The sequence below is a fragment of the Protopterus annectens genome, chromosome 1.part2 (genome assembly GCF_019279795.1).
Source record: "Protopterus annectens isolate FY-2018-M chromosome 1.part2, PAN1.0, whole genome shotgun sequence".
NCBI classification, from domain to species: domain Eukaryota; kingdom Metazoa; phylum Chordata; order Ceratodontiformes; family Protopteridae; genus Protopterus; species Protopterus annectens.
Window position 1 is genome coordinate 995,272,721 of NC_056727.1, and position 24,777 is coordinate 995,297,497.

General features: G+C 37.9%; 1 protein-coding gene across 2 annotated transcripts in view; it reads right to left on the bottom strand.

The window, feature by feature from the left end:
- The window catches only part of CCHR1.PART2H1orf216 (chromosome chr1.part2 C1orf216 homolog), a 130,249-nt gene extending 111,989 nt beyond the window's left edge, over positions 1-18,260 (bottom strand). Inside the window, exon 1 of one of the 2 annotated variants that reach the window (XM_044059960.1) lies at positions 18,059-18,260. The gene's annotated coding sequence lies outside the window, so the exon portion shown is untranslated. The remainder of the gene's footprint in view (positions 1-18,058) is intronic. The other variant, XM_044059959.1, reaches the window with a different exon arrangement.
- Positions 18,261-24,777: the final 6,517 nt, after the last annotated feature.

The following is a 24,777-nucleotide window of genomic DNA, read 5'->3' on the forward strand; positions in this document are numbered from 1 at the left end:
TTTTTTCAGTGAGGCCCTTTTGTAGGATGTCCACATCGATAGGAGTTTTGATTATGGCTCCTAGTTTGCAATCATCTGCAAACTTCATTAGCCAAAGACCTTCTGTGTTAGCCTGTACTTCAGAGAAGTAGATACCAAACATGGAGGACTCAGGACTTAAACATGTGGTACTCCAGTTGTCACTGATCTGAAGTCGGATTTGGAGTCTGCTACTTTCACAGTGTGGGTTCTCTCAGTGAGCCAGTTGGCAACCCATCTTGTGACATAGGGATTTATACCTAGTTTAGTGAGTTTATCTATAATTCTAGAGTGGGGGGATGGTGTTGAAAGCCTTGGCGAGATCTAGATAGGCTGTGTGAACCACCATACCCTCATCTATGGTTTTGGTGACCACTTCAAAGAAGCCTATCAGGTTTAGGAGACATGATCTGCCTTTTACAAACCTGAACTGCGTGGGGTCCAGAGTTTGGAGATTACCAATTTCATTGTTTATAAATTCCATGATAATACGTTCCATAGCCTTGCAGACCAGGCTTGTCAGGCTAATGGGGTGGTAGTTCCCGGGGTCCATGGTGGCTCACCCTTTGTGGAGTGGGATGGCCATCACTGTGCACCATTCAGTGGGCATTGAACATGGTACTTAGGTGGGGTGCCAGTTCGTTCTGTAGGTCATGTAGAACGCAGCCTGGGATTTTGTCAGGTCCCATGGATGCTGTGTTCTTGGCTTTGGAGAGTGTGGTTTTTACCTGTGCAACCGTTATTACAGGAACTTTGCATTCTTCCAGTATAGAGATGGGCCCTTTAGGAGGTGGGGGGGGGGGTTAAAGTTGGCACTGAATCTATCTGCCAGGATGTTGGGAATATCAGTGGGTTCTGTATATTTAGTGCCATTGTGCTGTAACTCAGAGCAGATCTGAGTGTTGCCATTGAGATTCTTGACATAACTATAGAATGCTTTGTGGTTGTCTTTAGAATCAGTGGTGATTTTGTTTTCGTAACTACCTTTGGAGGATTTTATGAGAGATCTCAGCTTCTTACAGAGGCTGACCAGGGAGTTCCTCCAATCATGGGATTTTACTCTTTTTTGCAACAGTTTCTTTTTTCTGTTGTAGAGTTTGTTTATGGAAGGGGACTACCAGATTGCCTTCCTTTTTTTTGGAGAATAGCATCTTGGTTATGTTAGGGATTGCACGATCCATGCACTTGTGTAAGTGCTTATAAAGTGCATTTGTGTAGTATTCAGCAGTTTTACCTCTATTGGCGATCTGCATGGGTGTCGTGAAGTTTGCCACTTCTGTCTTAAGAAGTGTGAAGTTGGCGTTGGAGAAATTTTTTACGGTGGTTTCCCTAATGGGGGGTGGGGGAGGGATGTGAATGTCTAGGGTGATTAGCTTGTGGTCGGATCTGACCAACGAGGAATTGACCTCTGGTGTAGAACACCGGTTGCCCATGTTGGTAATGACTAGGTCTAGGATATTGCTGCCCCTGGTGGGGGTGTGAATAAGTTGATCCAAGGTGTTGAAATTTATGAATTCCAGAAAACGTTTAGCAAAAGAATTGGTACATGAGTAGTTTTTCCAGTTAATGGTGGGGTAGTTGAAATCACCCATTATTAGGGTGTTAGGTTATACCTTAATATTTTCTGGTGTATCAAGAAATGAGGAGTGGGAATCCTGGGGCACAGTGGGGGATCTGTAGCAAGCTACAATTTGGATTGTGGTCTTGCCCAGAGTTAGTTGCACTTGGATAATCTCAGATGCATTATGCTGAGCAACTAGCCTGGAGGTGTGGATATCCTTAATGAATATGGACATGCCTCCGCCTTTAGTGTTTCGGTCCAGGTTAGGTGGCCGAAAGGTGTGTTATGAATTATACCCTGGTAATGCAGGGGTGCTCTCTGGAGCCTTAAACCAGGTCTTTGTCACTGTACAGATGTCGATGTTCTCCAATTTAAAGAGTGCCTTGAGTGAGTGCATTTTGAGGTTTAGACTTCTAGCATTGAGTAGCATTAACCTCATATTTTGCTTGCTTGTACCTGTTACGATGGTGAATTTGTCATTTGAACCTTGCCTAAAAAGGCACTATAGGGGTGGCAAAAGCCTTAGCCAGTATCCGGAATCCCAAGGGTGACAGGTGCAGGCCATTTCTGGCAAAGCATCATGGTCTGTCAATCATGTCATCCCAGGCAGACAGATACTGCATCCCCTTAAAATGACACCAGAAGCTTAGACAGTTGTTGAAGTCAGTCATTTTGTCCTTGCACTGTGGTATCATTCTGGGTGATGGCAGGATACTACTCAGGGCTAGGGCATACCTGTCTGGACTACAAGATTGGACAGCGCCTCCATGTCTCTTTTCATGTAGTCTAGGGAGGTACTTCTCAGGTCATTCACACTAACATGGACAATGAGAGAGTCATATTTGTACTTGTTGTGGAGTGACATGAGTGCAAGCATTATGTGGTGGATTCTGGCACCTGACAGGCAGCTGGCAGTAACTTTCTCCTTGTTTAGCTGGTGAGTAAAACATCAGTGTGCCTGACTATAGAGTCAGCTATGACTACAGTGTTGGGTAGTTTGTTATGCCTTATGGGCTGTGGTTGAGTGGCACACTGAGTTTGTGGGCTATGTGTCATTTGGGTTGTGTTGGGGGTGGAGATTGCTTGCATTTCTGCTTTAGAGGTCTCTGTTGCTTGAGCAGATTTTTATTGAGAGCCTCCTCAAATGTAGGTGTGTGTTTTGTGTTTTTATGCATGTGTTTTGGTGGTGTAGGTTTTGAGGGACTATGCGATGAGTGTGGTGTGGTGCAAGTGTTTACCTTCTCCTCTTGACTGTCTAGTCCAGTCTTGGGTGAAGAGAGCTTTGCTTCCTGTTTGGCTATATAAGTGCATCTCTCACAGGTTGTAGTGTTGGGTGGTAGGAGCAGAGGGTTGTCTGTGTACATGAAGCAATTGCTGCATTACCCCAAGGTGCCCAGATTCATCAGGTATACAGGAGAAATCACCGGGAGCTAACCCTTAGACATGCCTGGATAGGTGATTATTTATTAAGTATTAAAAACTGTTTTCCTCTAGACAAATGAGGAAAGTTGAGTGCTGTAGTAATTTGTAGCTTATTTAGTGCTTACAACAAGTTCTGAACAAGTGCTGAGCTCAAAGAAACAGATTTGATTGCTAAAACTAAAAAAACTGGCTAGTTCTAAAGAAAAATTAAAAAAGCAGACTTTATAATGCCGGGAATAGTTTAACCCTACCTAAGTGGTGATACATAAAGTGCTTTTTTTTTTTTTATATAAGCTACCTAGTGCTTACCACTCCCACTGATAAGCTAAAATGCTTCCCTCAAATACAGAAAGGCTTGGGGGCTCAGAAACTTACAAACAATCCTGGATACAGCAAATCTCTATCTGGACTAGACTACTTACAGGAAAGGCAGGAAACACACTTAGAAATGTTTTTTTTTTTTTGTAAAGTGGAAAGGGAGAAAGGAGGAGCAGAAGATAATTCACGGTTAAGAAACTAAGTGGGTTGGCCTTCTCAAATGTTCTCCCTGTATTAGGGAGAATGAGGTAATTACACTAGACTGGGAGGAGTGTCCCAAATCAAATTTACAGTACATATGGATGGGCAACTACAAAGCCACCAAGTATAAGAACAGGATACCAACAGAGAGGGAGGGTGGGAAACAAACCAAAACAGATGCTTAAGAAAAGTAGAAAATTGCCAGTTTATACCTCACACACAGTGAAACTAGCTAGAAAAGTATGCAGCAGACACTAAAAGTGCTATAAATAATTTGTAAAAATACACAAAAATCAGGATACGTAATGTTATATATCACATATCAGTTTGTTCAGTGCCCTACCTCTGATTAGCTCAGTGTGAAATGGCAGAAACACTCACAAGTTAACTTCTTAAGTAACAGAAAGTTGAAACTTGAAACAACTTTAAAAAAAGCTTGAAAGAACCAATGACATGCTTACTCCAAGCCATAGTCCAGGTAACCCCAATCAGCCAATGACCATAAACACTTCCCTCTTACTGAAATGCAAGACTGGCTTTGGCTAAACTAAGATGGCCTGGAACATGTGCTCAGGCACACAGCCTCTACCAACAAACAGCTAGGCCCAAAACACAAGCCTGAAAATGGAAAATGCTACAACTACCCACACTACGTAGGTAGAAAAAAAACTGCAAAAATGTTTATCACAGCAGAAAAGCAGCAGTGAGCCTTTAAATGAAAGTTTTAAACAGATAAAGGAGCAAGGAGACTCTAGAGACTGCTTTTAACTGCAAACAAATAAGTTATATGATACACTCCTTGGCAGGAAATCAGAACAAACCCAAACAGATGCTTAACAAATGTAGAAAATTACCAGTTAATACCTCACACACAGTGAAACTAGCTAGAAAAGTATGCAGCAGACAAAAAAAATGCTATAAATAACTTGTAAAAATAAGCAAAAACAGGATATTTAATGTTATATATCACATATCAGTTTGCTCAGTGCCCTTCCTCCGATTAGCTCAGTGTGAAAAGGCAGAAACACTCACAAGTTAGCTTCTTAAGTAACAGAAAGTTGAAACCTGAATCAACTTTAAAAAAAGCTGGAAAGAACCAGTGAGGTGCTTACTCCAAGCCGTAGTTCAGGTAACCCCAATCAGCCAGTAACCATAAACACTTCCCTCTCACTGAATTGCAAGACTAGCTTTGGCTAAACTAAGATGGCCTGGAACATGTGCTCAGACACACAGCCTCTACCAACAAACAACTAGGCCCAAAACACAAGCCTGAATATGGACAATGCTACAACAACCCACATTACTTAGGTAAAAAAACTGTAGAAATGTTTATCACTGCAGAAAAGCAGCAGTGAGCCTTTAAATGAAAGTTTTAAACAGATAAAGGAGCAAGGAGACTCTAGAGAATGCTTTTAACTGCAACAAATAAGTTATATGATACACTCCTTGACAGGAAATCAGCACAAACAAACCCAAACAGATGCTTAACAAATGTAAAAAATTACCAGTTAATACCTCACACAGTGAAACTAGCTAGAAAAGTATGCAGCAGACAATAAAAGTGCTATAAATAACTTGGAAAAATAAGCAAAAACAGGATACTTAATGTTATATATCACAGATTAGTTTGCTCAGTGCCCTTCCTCCGATTAGCTCAGAAACACCCTCTATGACAGTTAACAGTATTTATAGGTTTCTCCTTGACCAGTATGAACACCACTGTTCCTTCTTCAAAAAGGCCAGCTGAATTCCTAGTATAGCCACAGTCACTAACCCAATCTCCCTTCTTCCGACTATTTCCTCCCTCTTCATCTAGCAGGCATGAAACTAAATGCTGTCATTATCCCAAAACAAACTGTTATGCTAAACAGAATGAGCTTCAAGCTTGCAGGAAGTGAGAAAAACTTTAGGAAAACTGTCCAAGTAAACTGGAAGACAGGAGATTAGGAATGATCAGAATTATAAAAGTTTCCAATATGAATTTCTATATCAGCTAACAAGAGTTTAGACTTTATTGTCTATAGGGAAAATGTTTAATGTTTGACACAAATTGCACCCACATCAATCATTTTCATTTTAATTCTTCTCTTCTGCATAAGGTGTTTTATTTTAATACTCTCCTCTTCTGGAGAAGGATAACCTGGTTTTGCATATTCAGTATGTGTACCATACAGAAAAAAATGCCACTGATTGGTAAACTCAAGAATTTTAATAAGATTGTGCAGTTTTATCTGTCTATGGAGCCTTCATCAGACAAAATCGTTCAATCTTGTTATTAAAATTCTTTATTTTTACCATTTTGAATTCTCAGTGGTGTTTTTTCTGCATGGTTCTTGGTTTATACTAATTATGCTGCACCATTTCTACAATTTCATATTTAGCCGAGACAACAATACCAAAACTAAAAATGCCAAACGCCATACTTTTTTCCAGGACAAGTAAACACTTGCCCAACATAGGTAAATATGCCCTTTCCCCACTGTAATACAATCCCAGAGTTGGTATATAGTATACAGTTAGGGGTATATATAGTTGGGGGGGTGTGGAGGCTTAGCCCCCACATCAGGGGGGTGTGGGGGCATAGTCCCCACCTAGATGAATTTCAAATAGTTTGGTTTGTTGTAATGTAGCTTTGGGCAAGTGTTTATTTGCCCTGGGAAAAAGTATGGCGTTCGGCATTTTTAGTTTCAGTATTGTAATTATGCTAAATTAGTTTCAGTTTTACAGTCTTTCGACCATGTGAAGTAGATCCAAATAAATATATTGTAACAGAGGATACTGGAAGAGAAGAGGTTAATCTCAATCCAGCTAACTTTGAAAAATAGTCTGAAATTAAATTACCTGGTTTAGGCCATAAAGATTGTATCTTACAGTTCTGATTGCAGCCAGAGATAAAATGTATGTCAAAACCAGGACCAGGAATCCTGCTGTATTGTCCTTAGGGGTGAACTGCTTGCTACCCTAGAAGGGTGGAAGTTTTTGAAATGGTTGTATAGCTTCCAGATGCTGTAGCTCATCTTAGCAAAGCTCTATGTGTGTGTATTATGACACATAAGTGCTAGATTCTGGTTCAGTGTCTAGTAAAGGGGGTAGTGTGGGAACCAGAGTCAGATGTACAGATGTATATGATGTCATTCTGTAATCCAGCAATGAAATGATTTTTAATGCTAGATGAGCCAGAAGTCTCAGGGCAGTCTGTTTGTGAAACCTGATAAAGAAGGAGCGTTCACCCATTTCATCTTGCCTTCTTCTAAGTGAACTAGAGGACAGTAATTATTTAGATCAGTCAGGAAAATATAATGAGATTAGTTAAGTATTGTTTTTCTGTGTCTGTGTAAACCTTTCCATTGGTGCTATTTTTAATATTTCCGGTGAGTGAAACTGGTATTTATTGTAAATTGATATTTAGTATTTTCATGTTCTTTTCTTATTTATTATGAAATATATTTAAACTTTTCATTGTGGCTAGTTTTATAGAGAATATTTTAACCTTTGAGAGTACTTATATTTATTTGTTCATACTGTAGATGTTTCTGAAAGCCTTGCTGCATTGGTCAAATTCTACTATTTGTGTTAGTATTAATTTTGCTAATTATAATTGGATACCCAGGTAAGACCCTTAGAGTAGCTGGCTTTGGAGTGTTCTGGTGGCAGTATCTCTCTTATAGTGTGGACAGAGGGTGCATAGCTTGTAAATCTTTTCCAGCCTTTCCCAGGTGTGTGTGTGTGTGTGTGTGTGTGTGTGTGTGTGTGTGTGTGTGTGTGTGTGTGTGTGTGTGTGTGTGTGTGTGTGTGTGTGTTTTTTTTTTTGAAAATCAAATCTCAGACAGTATGTGTGTGTCAGCTACTCAGAGCAGGGACACAGAGCACTGGTTACACAGAGAGGATGGTGGAGGACGTGGCTTGGAACACTAGGCTGAGGACTCAACTCTACAGCTGTGGTCATCGTGGAGTCTTATTTGGGGCCTGGTGAGAGAGAAGGAAACCCAGCCCCAGAATGGGAGTTTGTTCCCTGTGTGCTCTTAAGGGAAATTGTGCTTGATGCAGAGAGCTGCATCTGGAAATAGTGTGTGTATCTTTTTTTCTCCAAGTGAATGTCCCTCACCAGTGTCAGTGGTATGGATTGAGACTCCTTGATTACTGGCCCACTTCAGGGATGTCACAGGGAGAATAACCTTTATACAACTCTAAACATTATAAATGCTACCAAAAATTAGTTAAATTGAATAGTCAAGATTCATGGGACTAGATAACATAACTGGAAACTTCCCATACAGACTCAATGAAAATCTTACTAAACCTTATAAGTCATGTTAAACAAATTGATCCATGATAACAGCCTATAGCAGTCCCATTTTTCAAAATAGGGTGTGCAGCTGATAGTATAAGTTTTAGGCACATCAGCCTAACTAGTATTGTGTGTCACTGTGAAAATAGTAATGGAGTTTAACAAACATGACACATGGAACATAGTGGTGTTTGGTATAGAACAGTGTGGGCTTCGTAAGTACAGGTCTTGCCTTCTGAATTTTCTGTCATCCTTTGAAGAGGTAACAGCAGTACCTACATTTCTAACAGTGCCCACTTATTATTTTGATAGTGTTAATCTTTTAACACAATTATAACATCAAAGGCATTAAATGTCACTTTATTTATTTGCTATTTATTCATTGACATTTGTTTACTAGGAAACTCAGACTGGGCACAGGTACCCTTTTTCAGTGGACACCCGGGTAAAAAAGCTCCAAGGTAACAAATTTAATGCAATCAGTTCTTTACAGTAACAAATTTTATAAGTAATTTCCAGTGACTACATAACATAGCAGTCAGTATAATTAAATGTGTATTGATATTAGCAAACATTAATTTCATTGTATTGAGAATTTGTTTGTAATTTAATTGGTAAATCATTATTTAAACAATGAGATGAAAGAATTCAGTATGGATTGGGGGGGGGGGGGTTCACTTGTCTATCCTCACAGGGATTACTAGTATTATCTTACAGGGCCTGGACTAAGTCCACTTGTTTGTGAACTATTTTTCTCCATGATCAGAAATGCTGATGATTACAAAGTTGATAATGCACTTTAGTAAAATATGATGAACACTTCACAGATGGTTTACAAAAACTGCACACGTGTTCAGTAGTCATAACATCACTTTAATGTCAGTGAACATAACAGCATACGTTTTGGCAAAAAAGGACTTAAATTGTAATTCTAATAAAAATGGTCAAATAATATCTTCAGTAAAAGTATAGGAATAATCACAAACAACAATATTAACTTTGATGGCATTGTATCTACCAATGTATATGCTGTAATAATCTGATTCTAAAGGATGTCTACTCACTCCACAGACATTGCTGTACAACTTAGAAATAATGTATTATTAAATACAGTGCTGCATTTTGTAACTATTGAGCATACCACCTGAAAGAACTTGAAAAAGTACAATTCCTTACTAGAAAATTCATTGAATTGGAAATCTTGAGCTATTCAGAATGGCTTTGTCATCATAATAACTATCTTATAGGTAATTTAGAGGTCTCATCTGCTTATTATATAAGGTAAAAGTGAGTTCAGTTCTGTTTGAAAGTACTGAAGGATCTAAAATCAGTCTGGGGACCCTAATGCTGAAAATATATACCAGTAATAGAAAATATGACTCTGCTTTACATAATGATGTCCAGCATTATGGAATAATTGGGCAAACATCTCCCATACCATAAGGAGAAGGTAGTCATTAACTTCTTTCAAAAATAAATTTGATTTCTCTATCTATATTCATCTATCTGTGTGTCTGTCTATTGAGCAACGTATCTGTACTCCCCTCCCACACACATGCACACACACACACACACACACACACACACACACACACACACACACACACACACACACACACACACACAAATATGTTAACATAAGGTTGCCCTTAAATTAGCTGACTGTTGTTTAATTTGATAGCTTTCCTTTCAGTAGAATATGGTTGTTAGGAAAGCTGACTGACTTTTTAGTGCGATAGTCTTAATCCCGGGCTTTGGGAATTAAGTGATTTTGTAGTTGGTAGGTATAATTTACAGGGAGTTTGGGGCTGCAGCAGACCTTGCCCTCCTGAAAAAAACACATTGATTTTATTTTGCAGGCTCCAAGGCTATTTCTAAGAACATGAGAATTTCATTATTGTTTGCTTTGTTTTGTTTCTGTTGTTATGGGGTGGATGTTTTCTGCATCAGTGTTTTGAAGTTTAGCTTACATTTAGTAGATCCAAACATATCTCGATATGCATATACATATACATATACATACATATACATATACATATACATATACATACATATACATTTGTTAACTAGGCTAATAAGGCTGGTCTAAAGCATTAAAGCAAAATAGCAAAAAAAGTAGCAACAATAGTACATCAATAAAATAATGCAACATTAGGCACATGGTGCAGTCAGGCTGAATAAAGACAGTTAATCTAGCAGTGTATAGTAAGTTAAAATGAGAATAATAATTACAAGCAATATAAAATTTGTAACAAGCACAACATACAGTTTCAGAAGAAGAAGTTGATTTGTGGAGGTAAGAGCAAGAATAAATGAAAATTTTGAAGAGGATTAGTAAATATAAGATTAGGAAAGAAGGGGTTGGAGGCTATAATTTAAGGAAGAAATAAATACATGATAGGAGGTAGCTTAGGGGATTATTGTTATTGGAAGCAGAAAATATAAAGTACTTCAACCAAGTTTCTTGAAGACCTGTAGGTCATGAGGTTTAGAATCAAACTTATAACTTGATGACTATGTTACTGTGGCTATGGGTCTTGCATGCTGTCAGATCCAACCTAACATAGTTTCCATTGCCTACAAAGGAGGAACATCTTCCATTAATCTGCAGTTCTGTTGAATGCAAACTGCCAAGCTGACCATCATAGAAAAAAATCTTTCACTCTCACATTGCCAGCATCAGTTATCACTGGCATCACTGTGCAGCAGACCTTTATGATGCAGGGCTTCTTTTTCACCTTCATTTGGAAACTGCTTTTTAAACATTTTACTCTGTCAAATTTTTCTGCCTTGTTTTGTTTCAGAAGTACCTCATACCTTAACTGGATTCATGTAATTTGCACTACTAATGGCTGGCATCCTTAAGGTTTCCTGATTATATAAAAGAAACATGCGTGGAAGAAAAAAAAAACTCTTGGGTGTTAGCATTTTGCAGCAGACATGTGATAGGTTAGAAGCATTAATACCTATAATGAAACAACATATGGAAAGATTTTAAGAGACAAAAAAGAGAGCATATAATAAAAAAGCACACCTCAGAGAGAGAGAGAGTTTAAACAAGAAGGCAGTACTGGTGCTAGACAGTACCCAGTGCTGAAAATATGTTCCTTGAAAAACAGAAAATTATGGTAAAGAAAAATGAACTGTATAGTGATACAACCTGCAAAAGAGAAACTGGACTAATTATATCAATAAATGTTCTGAAACCTTTGCGAGACACTGAAGTCTCTGTAGTAAGCATGTCTGCAGTGGGAGTCAAGGTACACAGCATGTACTGAACACAAATGCTGCCTATCAAGGTTCCAGGAACAAGAAGTTGAACAATTTGTACTGAAGTGTGAGGGTATATTTTCAGATTTGCCATGCAGATCAAATGTAATCCAGTACAACATAATAACTGTGTCTGGTGAAAAAGTGAATTTGAAGTCATACTTAATACTGGTACGTAAAAATCCACTACCAATCATTAGCGGACCGGAGTTCCACTGTGGCGATCCCTAACCGGGAAAAGCCGAAAGACTCAAACAAACAAATTTAATACTGGAGTCACAATGTCAAGCAGTTAGGGTAGAAGTACAAAAAACATTCCAATTTGAGTAATACAAGAATCTCAAAGTAGGTGGAATTACCTGATTGCACTGGTCTCCAAGCCTGATAGGTCTATATGGTTTTGCAGTGCTTTCAGAGCATTAAATAGCATTTCTGTATATGAGTCCTGTCCGATGCCAGACTAGATAAGCTAGTTAAAAGATTAGGCATAGATAGAGTTTTGTTCACTTTAGCTCAAAACCAAAGGGTAATGGCAAATTTCACTACTGTCAGAAGCTAAAGGAAAGATGACATTTTCTATGGAAGAGAAAGAGACTTCCATTATAATGTCATGCCTTTTGTTCTCCATGGACTACCAGCAATATTTCAAATATTGATGGGTAAAATTCTTAAACCACATACCAGTATGCAGTAGCCTACTTGCGTGACATCATGATATTCCCTGAAAACTGGGAAATGCAAATGTTCAGGCTATCCTGAATAACTTCTATCCCATCTGTGTGCAAATTAGGCATGACAAAAAAAACACTGAGGTATGTCACTGGTAGATGAATAATAAAGCCATAGGCTGAGAAGGTGGAAGCAGCCAAAAATTGCAGCACTACTTCTAAAAAAAAGTCAAATCTTTGAAGGGGCTAGCTAACTAATAAAGATAGTTCACCCTGATGTCTTTGCAAATATGGCACCTGATTGAAATAACCCAGAGGATGGTCCTTGGGAATGTTATATAAAATGCTACAGCTAAAATAGACCTTTCAATGACCAAAGAACATGCTCTGTTGTCAATGACCCAAGAATATGCTCTGTTGTTCACCATTCTTAATGGCCCCAGATTTTTTAATGTATTACTTATGTTTATAGATGATGTAGATGGGGGCACTTGTGCAGTTTTATCTTAGACAGCAAACAGGTATGAGCTTTCTGTGTGTTACATCAGCAGAAAGCTCAGTAATACTGATGGAAGGTACTCTGCCATTGAGAGAGATAGCACACTTAAGTATTATTCCTTAGAAAAAACAGTTGGGTTTTGTCACCTACAATCCCCTTTACATTGGTTATACTAGCAGAAAGACTGCACCTCACGCTAACAAGACAGAGGTTAGTTGTTCAGTCCTACAGATTCATCATCCTCTGCCATCTAGGTTGTCCCTATTCTGGTGCCAATGGGCTGTCACAAGCTTATAACCCATTCATGATCAGTGGAAGTGATAGTTCAATGGTGGGGTGGGGTGAACATATACTGTTTTCAGAACCAGTTGCTTGTAAAAGGAGAAGTAGAAGCTTATCGTAAATGGTGTCTCATGTGAAGAAGGTACAGGGAGTTCAGGCAGCCATGTCAGAGTGATGTAGAGGGCCATAGTAATCAATAAGAGAACAAGCTGCTGCTGCCAGTAGAAGTTAGCTTTGACCAGTAAGGAAAACAGCCCCTGGGGAATTCTGAGAAGGAATCTACAAACAGATGTGAATGAAGAGAGAATGCAATCTACAGGGCCTTAAGAAGAACTAAAACCATGTTTATAAAACTGCTAGCTTAAAAGAAGAACTAAAATGATTTTGAAGCTGTTGTCCAGAAAGAAAGGGAAAATAAGAGAATCTACCTACTTATATAAGAAAGTCAGTTGAAAGACTGAGAATTATAACTACTGAATTACTTTGGAAAACAATTGGAAAATGTTCTGTAAACGTTTAAAATTGTATTTCCATTGGCTGAATTTCTATGAGCCTGAACCTGTGAGAAAGCATTTATATAACTAGTTTTATGATGTGCCTCACACTTGAAGAAAGCAGTTATGTCATTATCCTTAAAAATGCACACACACACACACACACACACACACACACACACACACACACACACACACACACACACACACACACACATACACAACATATCTATCTATATATATATACATATAAAACATGATGCACATTTTTTATTTAGACATCTGTACTCTCATTGCAGTACATGTATGCATACAGGTTTGGACATGCATGTAGTACATATAGATATACTAAAATGAACAAAATGTAGAAATGTTGAAATCCTTAATGTTAACAAATTAAATATTTATTGATAGATACAGATACAGACATACATATATAGATGTATATCTTCTATATCTATGATTCCGAATGAGGAGGGCGTCCAAAGGTTGCATAGGTATTTGAGTAGTAGGACAGAGATTGATGTTAGGACTATAGATCTTATTACATTTTTTCTGGAAATAGTCCTCCAGAATAATGTGTTTTTGTATGGTGAAGAGGCTTACGTTCAGAAGGATGGCATAGCTATGGGCACATCTTGTGCCAATAGCTACGCCAACCTGGTAATGTCTGACTGGGAAACTGAACTGCTTTTGCCGAATGCAGCTTTTAAGACCAATGTTGGGTTTTATCGGAGGTTTGTTGATGACCTCTTCCTTATTTGGAGGGGGTCTGAAGAGTCCCTACTTGTTTTTGTTAGAGAGATGAACTCCATGACAAGTTTTCTTAAATTCACACTTAACTATTCTGAGGAAAATATTTCTTTCTTGGATGTCAGTATTCGCAGATTACAGAATGGACTGTTGAATACTGGTATCCATAGAAAACCATGCTTTAGAAATTCGTTGTTGCACCGCAGCAGCATGCACCCGAGGTTTGTCTTCGACAATATCATGAAGGGGCAGATGATGAGAGCCTCTAGGCTCAATCCCACAACCTCAGGGTATACAGAAGAGGTTGAAAATTTAATTAGTAGGTTCTTGGAAAGAGGTTATGGTGAGGTAGACCTAAATAAGAAGATTAGAACAGTCCAGGATTTGAGAAACACCCAAGCACGCCCATACTTCTCAGATTGGACTGAGATGAACTATAATGAAGAAAAGGAGGGTAGGAATGATGTTAGATTTCCGTTGTACTTCACTAGGGACGTCAAGAATGTGAAGGATATAATAGCCAAGCATTGGGACATCCTTAGTTTAGATCAAGAAATTAGCATGCTAGTAGGGTTAGATCCTAATTTTGTTTATAAAAATAAACCAAACCTTAAACGAAAATTGTGCTATAGGTCACCTTTACATGACACAGGAAATGTAGGGGATGTTTATAACACACGCCCGTGTAATTAATGCAATCAGTGTAGGTTTATAGATACTAGAATGGAGTTTATTCATCCTGTTACTCATTTTGAGTACAAATTTAAGACAAGAACATGCTGCAAAAGTATGTATGTAGTCTATTTAACCAGATGCACGTGTTGTGATACTTTCTATATAGGGAAAACGTCTAGACAACTTAGAGAACGTGTGAGAGATCATGTTTATCACATACGCCTAGGCTCCTTGAATAATGCTTTAGCCAAACATATTAGAAATGCTGGACCTGGACATTACTTTAGTTTCTGCGTGTTATATATTGTAGAGCCTAGTGTTAGAGGGGGGGGATATTGATAATTACTTATTGGAATGTGAGTTGAAATGGATAATACGGATGAGATCTGATATGTATCCTGGTTTGAATGATAAAGTACAGCTGAAGCCTATTTTAAGGAAGAAAAGGTTGATGAAGCCTTGAATGACAGGCATGACAGAATCTACCTACTTATATAAGAAAGTCAGTTGAAAGACTGAGAATTATAACTACTGAATTACTTTGGAAAACAATTGGAAAATGTTCTGTAAACGTTTAAAATTGTATTTCCATTGGCTGAATTTCTATGAGCCTGAACCTGTGAGAAAGCATTTATATAACTAGTTTTATGATGTGCCTCACACTTGAAGAAAGCAGTTATGTCATTATCCTTAAAAATGCACACACACACACACACACACACACACACACACACACACACACACACACACACACACACACACACACACATACACAACATATCTATCTATATATATATACATATAAAACATGATGCACATTTTTTATTTAGACATCTGTACTCTCATTGCAGTACATGTATGCATACAGGTTTGGACATGCATGTAGTACATATAGATATACTAAAATGAACAAAATGTAGAAATGTTGAAATCCTTAATGTTAACAAATTAAATATTTATTGATAGATACAGATACAGACATACATATATAGATGTATATCTTCTATATCTATAGCACCCAAAAAAAATGAGAGAAAGAGTGGACATTACTAACATCTTTAAATCTGTTACTCTTCTCCCCAGGCCTCTACTGAAAAATACCTTTGGCTTAGTTGGACTTTCCCGGTCAACAAATGTCAAATAAATAATGTCAAATAAATAAGTAAATAAATAAACATCCAATAGGAAATGAAGGAATACTCCAATTGATAAGAAGTATATCTAAATCAAATCATTTTTACAGATGAACGGCATGATGGAAGAATGGACATTTCACAGATATTATGAAGTAGTAAGTCTGAGTAAGTATCCATGGTACATTCTGATAGCATGCATGCTGAGTGCTGAACTAATAGTGAATTTTAACAGAGAGTGAACATAAATTCAAAGAGGCTTAAAAATGCAGAAGATGGTGCCATGGAGCAGCTATACATTACTTAACCCTAGATCAAGATAAAATAACCAGTCATGGTCAGCCAGTATCATTTCTACTGTTCAATGCTTTTATTATTTGTAGTCATGTAATCTGTTAATAAAGTAATGATGTACATTTATGTGTTCAGTCAATAGCTGATAAGCAAAAGTGTGCTGGATACGGATGGCAACAGGTTATTTCAGAATGTTAGAACCCTGCTTATTCTTCTAGGTACAGTACAGTGAATAGCATTACATTCATGAGAACATAAAGTAGCTCAGTCTTGCACTTTATTTAGTATTTAAGCATGCTTTATTTGTCACTGAAGAATGATGTAACATTGAACTTGCTAAGTCCTGAACCAGATAGGGAGAGTCTCATGATAGTGGATTCCTGCTAAGGACCTTGTTGAGAAGGGTCTATATTAGAAAATCGAAGTTTCAAAAGTTTGAATATTCTAATATCGACCCCTATTCAGCTAAAGCTGAAAACATTGAAGCAACAGAAAAACGATTTTTTTCCTAGGATAAGAATTTGGTTGTCCATTTCTGTTGCTTCGGTATTTTCAGCGCTATGGTGGAAAGTTACGTGTCAGGTTCAGGTAAGTGTGCGATTGAGTGTGGGTTAGGTTAGTTAGGGTTATGGTGCGGGTTAGGTATGTGTGCGATTGTGTGGATGTGAGGGTTAGGGCAGGTAAGGTGAGTTAGGAGGGTTAGGGTGCGGTTTAGGTATGTGTGCGATTGTGTGGGCGTAAGGGTTAGGGCGGGTTAGGTGAGTTAGGGTTAGGGCACAGGTTAGGTATGTGTGCAATTGTGTGGATGTGAGGGTTAGGGCGGGTTAGATGAGTTAGGGTTAGGGCGTGGGTCAGGTAAGTGTGCGATTGTGTGGACTTGAGGGTTAGGGCGGGGTAGGTGAGTTAGGGTTAGGGTATGGGTGAGGTGAGTGTGCGATAGTGAAGGACCTTATGGTTAGAGTTTGGGTTAAGGTAAGTGGATAGTTAGTGGTGTGTGTATAGTTTAGTGTAGGGTTAGGTGTAATATTTTAGGTGTATGTGTGTGGATTGCTGTTTGTTTGGTGTGCTTGTGTTGTGTGTATGTGTTCTGTATTTTCAATGTTTTCAGCTTTCACTGAATAGAGGTCGATATTAGAACATTCAAAGTTTTGAAACTTCGATGTTCTAATATAGACCCGTTGAGAAGTATCACTGCCATGAATATCACTTTGGTGAAGAAACATGGAAGGAAGGTACCCAGCATTACCAGTGGAGGTAGCATGTAACACGAATATAGGTATGCGGAGCATGCCATGTGTAAAAAATATTAATCCTATGTCTTATCCACTTCTACCAATGTGAATTTCACCTACAAGATCAGAGAGTTCACCACAATGAAATAAATAATAAACCAGATTCCATAGGGAAAATACGTTGCTGTCCTGTACACAAACAGCAATATGTGCCTAACAGTGCAGATTCTATCAGGTATTCGAATGCATGGGATGTTGATATTTAAATAATTCTTAAAAGCAAGCATTGTGCAGTTCTGCTTTGCTTACAATCTAGTATGCTGTATTCTTTTCCTTTCTGTCTCCTACCTTTTAGCGAATGAACAGGACTTGCAGCCTTTCATCTAAAGACAATTACATAAACAGGATCTCTGAGAAGGCAGGATATGTTTAGTCTGTACAAACACACCACTAGCTTCTTGATTGTCTCTTGACTACAGAACTGATTTTCAAAAATAAATTGAAAGTATTACCATGACAAGCAGCTGATAGAATATCTACGTGTATTTGTGAGGGGGCGGTAATGCTGCCAGGGATGTTTGTTGATGTCAGGTAGCCGAGACAGATACTGCATGTAATACTCAGCTGATAGCCATAATAAATAGCTGGTTCTACTTTCCTTTTATAAAATTGAAACAAAAGGAAGTACCCAAGATAAACAAAATTACATGACACATGATATTTTGCAATACTAAAAGAAACCTCTGCAGCCAGACAGTATTGTTAGTATGCAGTACGTAACTAGGAAAAAGGAAGCCGAAGAAAATGAATAAACATGACGGGTCCTTCACATTATTCGGCTCACAGACCTTGGCAGCGACCTAGCATTTTAGAAACCTTATTTATAAAATAGACTAAGCATATTTAAAAGGACAATACAAATGTTATGCTTAAATTAGGTGCAGCCTTACCTTTGCTGAAAATTACAGACGATGTCTGTCCTGTTTTTCTCTTGATTTATGCCAGTCCTTCTCCTCTGTGCTGTTACTGCTGAGAAGGAGAAGTGTGGGGGGGACAGAGAAAATGAGAGAGAAAGGGTGGGAGGGAGAGAGAGAGAATGAAAACGTAAAAGCCATTCACAAGTAGCAGGAAAGCATCATCACAGACACACTTCCTTCTTTTCTCTCTTGAGAGCCTAAATAATGTAGTCTGTATCCTGGCAACCATTACACCAGGCATAGCCAGGATTTTTTTTATAAAGTAGACAGCCATTTTACCTGGGACTAGAAGTGCATCATGCTTCCAGAACAGAATTCCTAAGAGCAGTTGCAAACTATGTGAGGATGAAATAGGGAGGGTATGGTTAACATTACCGCTTAAGATATTTTAATATCATAATTCTGTGCTAATTTATTTCATGAGTCACTGCACCTGATTTTATTTTAGTGTCAACACCTCCAAATATTGTTGATGTATCCGTGAATAATTTTTCATGCAAAACAAATGTACAGTTATAATCCTTTTTGGTTACATAGAAGGCACATGAACGTACAATCTTACCAAATATTACTGTAAGTAAGGATATTTAGTTAAACTCATTATTTTATAAGATTGACAAAATAAGTAACAGTTCTACCACTCTGTTAACAAATAAGTTTCCTTTAAGTTCAGGAACACAAATACTGATTACAAATAAAGCTACAAACCATTGTGCTGAGAATGTTTTTTAATTTGGGTATCTGAGTTCTGTGAAATCATTTACAGTTTCACAATTTTTATGTTATGAAATATACTCCATGCTCACAGGAAAGTATTATATTTTGAGTTGAAAGACAGTATAGGAAGTCAAAAAGCCTATGGATTGTCAGGCTACAAAAACTAGAAGTTGATTTCTTCTGCAGGCAGGTTAGACTACATATGTTATCACTGGTGTCATAATGTACCTTATAATGGTATACATATTCAAGGTACACTTGACTGCATGCATAAACACACACACGCATGTGGGTGTATAGACACACACACACACACACACACACACACACACACACACACACACACACACACATACATACACATATGCACATACACATGCAGACACACATAAACACAAATGTACATAAATGCGCAAGCACACAGATGCAGACACTCACACATACATGTACATATACACACAGACACACAGACATAAATGCACACACACATGCACACACACACACACACACACACACACACACACACACACACACACACACACACACACACACACACGTACATGGAAGCACATTTGCACACACATATGCCCATAGACATATGCACACACCCACACACACATACATACATGCACATACATGCATATGATCATGCACACACACACACACACACACACACACACACACACACACACACACACACACACACACACACACACACACACAGAGCAGTTGAACTTATCTGCAATAACAACTAGTCATTTCACTACTTAATCATCTCCACTAAGAGGGTTTGGTACATGTTGATGTGTTTTTAATAAACATTTGTAAGTGATGACCATTTACTTACAGATCGTATAATTGTTAAACAGCAAAAAGTATGACCTTTGTCTCTGGTGCTTGAAGACTGAAAGGCTGTGTGTTCTTCTCCCAGTCCAGGTGATTACAGGTGATTAGAATGCTGACAGCGCAGTGCAGCATTAGGAGGGGTGCTGCACTCCTGAGTGTGCCGTCCTTTGAATAAGATGTTAAAACAAAGTCCCACCTACTTGAGATGGTGGTAGCACAGATGGATGTTAAAGATCCCACAATATCTATTGAAAAGACTAGGTGAGGTTCCCTGATGCCCTGGCCCAATTTACCCTTCTAGTATTAATACCACCTCTGGTATCCCCTGAAACAAGGCCACTAGCCTAATGGAACTAGCCAGGTCAACAAATGTTATATATATATATAAACAAAGGTTGGAATTTCTACTAGGTGTAGAACTGAATGATGTGAAATTCAGTTCACCACATGCGCTGTATTTGGTGTTTTGCATAATGGAATAAGGACTGATAAGATGTACTATAGAAAGTGACAATTTGGCAAATGAGCTGTAGCGAGAATGATTTTTCAGAACAAGTGCTTTTGCATTTCTTCTTTGAGATTTAATTTTTTAAGTTAGACAGAAGAATGAACCTACAGCAGTATGTGCCCACATGGCTTACTATGAAGGTCTGTGCTTTGACACTGACATCTTGACTGTGCTTGATTAGAGGTATTCTGTCATAATCAGTTGACAATTGTCAACAAGTTAAATATTTTACTTGATTCTGCAACACATACTGGCATTCCAATTGCATGAAGACCACTGTCTCAGAGCTAGGGACAGGCACAGGCCAGTGGTTACACTCTTACTCACATATGAGTTTAGGCAGGCAGCTGCCTCACCTCACCCACACATTATCTGAGTTCGAGCAAGGTAAAAGTGCAGCCTTAGGGAGTGAGTGGAAGAGAGAGCTTTATGATTAACAGGCAGGAGAGTGATTTCAGGTTTAGGGACCAGGAAGGGAGTTTTAGAGTTGGAAAACAGGAGAAGAGTTTTAGGTGTAGGGAGTGGAAATGGAGTTTTAAGGTTTGGAAGTGATCAGGGAATCTGGGTTTGGGGACACCTGGAGTTTAGAGTTAGGCAGTAAGTGTTGAATTTAGGTTTAGGGAGAGGGGTTGGAATTTTGGTTTTAGGGAGTGATTGGTGATATTTTAGGGTTAGGGAGGGGAGGTGGAGTTTTATGGTTGGGGAATGCGAAGTCAGGTTAGGAACTGGATGGGAATTTTAGGGTTAGAGTTATGATCCTCGTAGGGCTATACAGTTTAACAGGTTCAGATGTTTAGAGCGCTAAATAGTTAAGCAAGATCGAGCAAGTGGGAATTACAGCACTTGCCTTTTCAAGCAAGTGGCAGTGAGTAAGTGTACTGTGAGCTAATATCCCATGAGCACTTGTAGTAGTCACATTTCACTCATTATTACTGAGCTCTGCGTGACAGAAACAGCCACTGTGTTAATGGTGGTTTCTGAATAACTTCATACATCAGCAGTGATTTTAACTACTTTTCTGCTATAGTAAGTAAGTGGTTACTGGGAGCACATTTGGCAGGTTTAACCTGATTATTTTAATCTTATTCTTACATGTTTTATGTTTGATGAGGCTTGATATGATGTAGGGTACTGTGGTAACCTCATGCACGTGGTTAATGAAACCATATCATCCCCTGTAGAAAAAGTACACAAAAGCAAAGAATCCTGACACCATCACTCACCACTCAGTTTGAAGGTGGTCTTAATTTTAGCTCAGTAATGGATACTGAGGGATCTGTATATTGCAGTCTTGGACCTTGTATCTGTCCAGAAAAATTGCAGATGTTTCATGTAAAAGAAATAACCCCTTCTAGGGACTTCATTTAATTGCATTTTTGATATATTCTTACTAATTGCTCATTCTGTTTACCAGACACATATGTACCTACTTCATTTATTAAAGTTTAGCATAAAAAGTATTACAGTTTTTATACCAGTTTAAATAAAAATGTTACATTAATAACTGGTTGATGTTGGCATTGTAAAGGAGAACATTAAAAGTTGGCAGGAGTTCATTTCAACGTTAGTGTTATTGCTAGGTTTTTGGAAGATTCAGTGGGGAAATTAATTAATTTATACATTTATTTATTTGTTTATTTTTTTCTCCTGATAGAGTGACTATATAAGAAGAAATAAGCTGAAAGTAAATCATGGATAAGGCATGAGGTTTTCAGAATAGCAATCTTGTTGAAAAGCTATAAAGAGTGAGATGCAGGACATGAAGAAATGCCATGGCTTTGAAGCTTCAGATAAAATGTTAGAGAATAACAATCAAAGTAATAAAGGGGAGTGAAATAACACCAGAGAATCTGAGGCTAAATAAAATAATCTCTTGAATTATATTTAGGTAGAAAAGTCTTTCAAATAGGAGAGTGAAAAGCAGAAAGTGTAGTAAGATTTGTGTGTTAAGGCTAGGAACAATGGACAAATATAAGATAAATACCAAGGTGATGCATGATACATGGGTCTGTGTCATGTCTTCAAATGGCCATATTGTTGAATGGCATCTTATCGACAATGCATCCCGTTGAACCGTTCTGACTGAGATCACATTATCTAATGAAAAATAAATAAAAGGCAAAAGAAGGCAAACTCCACAAAGGAAGAGTTTATTTGTTAGCACTTTCATCCACTCTTAGTAAATTAACTTTTTCAGACAAAGTAAACTCAATAACAAATACACTCTCAAAAAGTGTTTCAAATGACATTACATCCTACACTCTCTTAAAGTGATAACTAAACTGAAATCATAGGTACATGCTTGTTGGTAAAATACACATCCAAAAAGATATATTTATGTGTACACACTGAATATATACAAATAAAAACTATATAAATCAATTATTACAACTTTTTTTTAAAAATGGAACGTTTTATCTTTCCAAAGATTTGAGTTTCAATACACATTTCAAAGTACATTGTTTGTTAAAACGATGTAAGCATTCAATTGGAGCTGCCAGATAAGCTTTCTTTCTTCTAATTTAAGAGACCAGGGCCCTCCATGATTATCTTTAAATACTTGCTCAATGACCAAAAAAGAAAAAGAATGTCCTATACAAGTTATAATATGTCTAGCCAAGGCATTGGAAGAATTTTGTTTCCCAATATTATATAAATGTTCATAAATACATTGTCTGAGATGTCTCTCAGTTTTTCCCATGTAGAAACATTCACATAATTTGCACGTAGCTAGATAAACAACCCCCATAGTCTCAAAATTAAACTTGCCATGGAGCACAAATTTTTGGTTATTGACTTTGAAATTTCTGCTGACCTCAATGTACTTGCAAACGTTGCATCTCCCACATTTATGCATCCCAGGATTTATTATGTGTGGTCTACATGGTCTTTCCAGTAACTCTTTCAGGTTAATACCCCTTTTGAAAACTAATTTAGGTCCATCCCCCAATTTGACCTTAACGGGGGGGGGTGTCTTCACAGATCAAACCCCTATTCCTTAAAACTATCTCCCTCAACATAGGGGTATCCACAGAAAAAGGTGTGATAAAACTCGTGTTATACACACTCATTTTAGTAGTTGTCAATGACGCCCTCTCAGAATCCTTATAAGTGTGGGGGGGGTGAAGGTCCATCCTGCCTACAGTTATTTAAAATAGGTTTAAAAAGACTCATTCTCCTTTTGTTGGTAACTTCCAAAATTACTTCATCTACCAGGGACTGGGGGTAAGCTCTTTTCAAAAACATGTGCCTAAGCAACACACATTCTGATTGAAAGGTATTCTCTAAAGAGGACATTCTGACTGCTCTAACTAATTGTCCCTTGATGACAGCCTTATTTTGATGTTGGGGTTGGGAGCTATCATAGTGTAAAAAGGTGTTAGAATAAGTTGGTTTTCTGTAAATGCTGGCCAGATATTTCTTGTTTAAACTATCCTTCATAATAAGGACATTGAGAAAGGGAATGTTGTCAGAACTGAAGTGAAAAGTGAATTTCAAAAAGGTAGTTAGGCTGGAAATAAAATTCACAAATTCTTCCGATGCTTTATAGCCACCTTTAAACATTATAAAAATGTCATCAAGTTAACGAGTGTACCAATGTACCCTGTTCTTAAAAATGTCACTCTTAAATAGCAGTTTCCTTTCCCAAAAGGCCAGCACACAGTTTGCAAAACTCCCACCACAAGGGGATCCCATAGCCACCCCTGTTTTTTGCAGATAAAATTCGTTATCAAACATGAAAAAATTGTTAGATAATACTTTGCCAAAAAGGAATTCAATCAAGTAAATTTCATCATTGCCAATCCTCTCTGCATGTAAAAATCTCTCACCCAACTCAAACCTAGCTCCTATGGAATCACTGTGTACAAATCTTTGATGTCTATAGTCAGAAAGTTACAGGTTTCATCAAAGGCTAAGGAGTTTAAAGACTGTAAAAAATGCCATGAATCTTGGCAAATTTATGGTTCTGCTTCCAAGTACGTTTTCAACTTGGAGTCCACCAATTTGGCACAAGCGTATGTCATAGAATGCCTTCCATTGACAATGGGGCATAATGGTGGGATTTTGAGATCTTTATGGATTTTGAGTAATTCAAAAAAGATGGGAATTACAGGAGCTGACATGTTCAAATAGTTATGTATCAATGTCAATAGTCGCCTTGATGAACAAGTCATTAAGAAGAATGAACTTGCTGATAGGCACCATTCACCTCATTCAGGGAAACCTTTTCCTAGGCAACTGTATGAAGACTGTCCAAAATTCTACTCTTGTAATCACCCTCATCAATGAAAACCAACCCACCACCCCTTATCTGGTTTCATGACACATATTTGATGTGTCCTTAAGTTATAAATGGTGTACCTTTCCTCCTTAGTAAGATTGGAATTGCCATAACTGGAAATATTAGTGTTACCCAAGAGGTGTCTGAAATCAGTCTCACAAATTTTCTCAAAAAAAGACAAGGTGGGGTGTAGTGGAGGGTTAAACACACTAGAAACTACAGTCCTCATTACACATACTGTTGTCACCAAAAAATAACTTGAGGTTCAACTTACGTAAAAATGATTTGAAATCCAGGAGTGTTCTAGCTAAGTTGGCTCCATTACTAGGTACAAAAGAC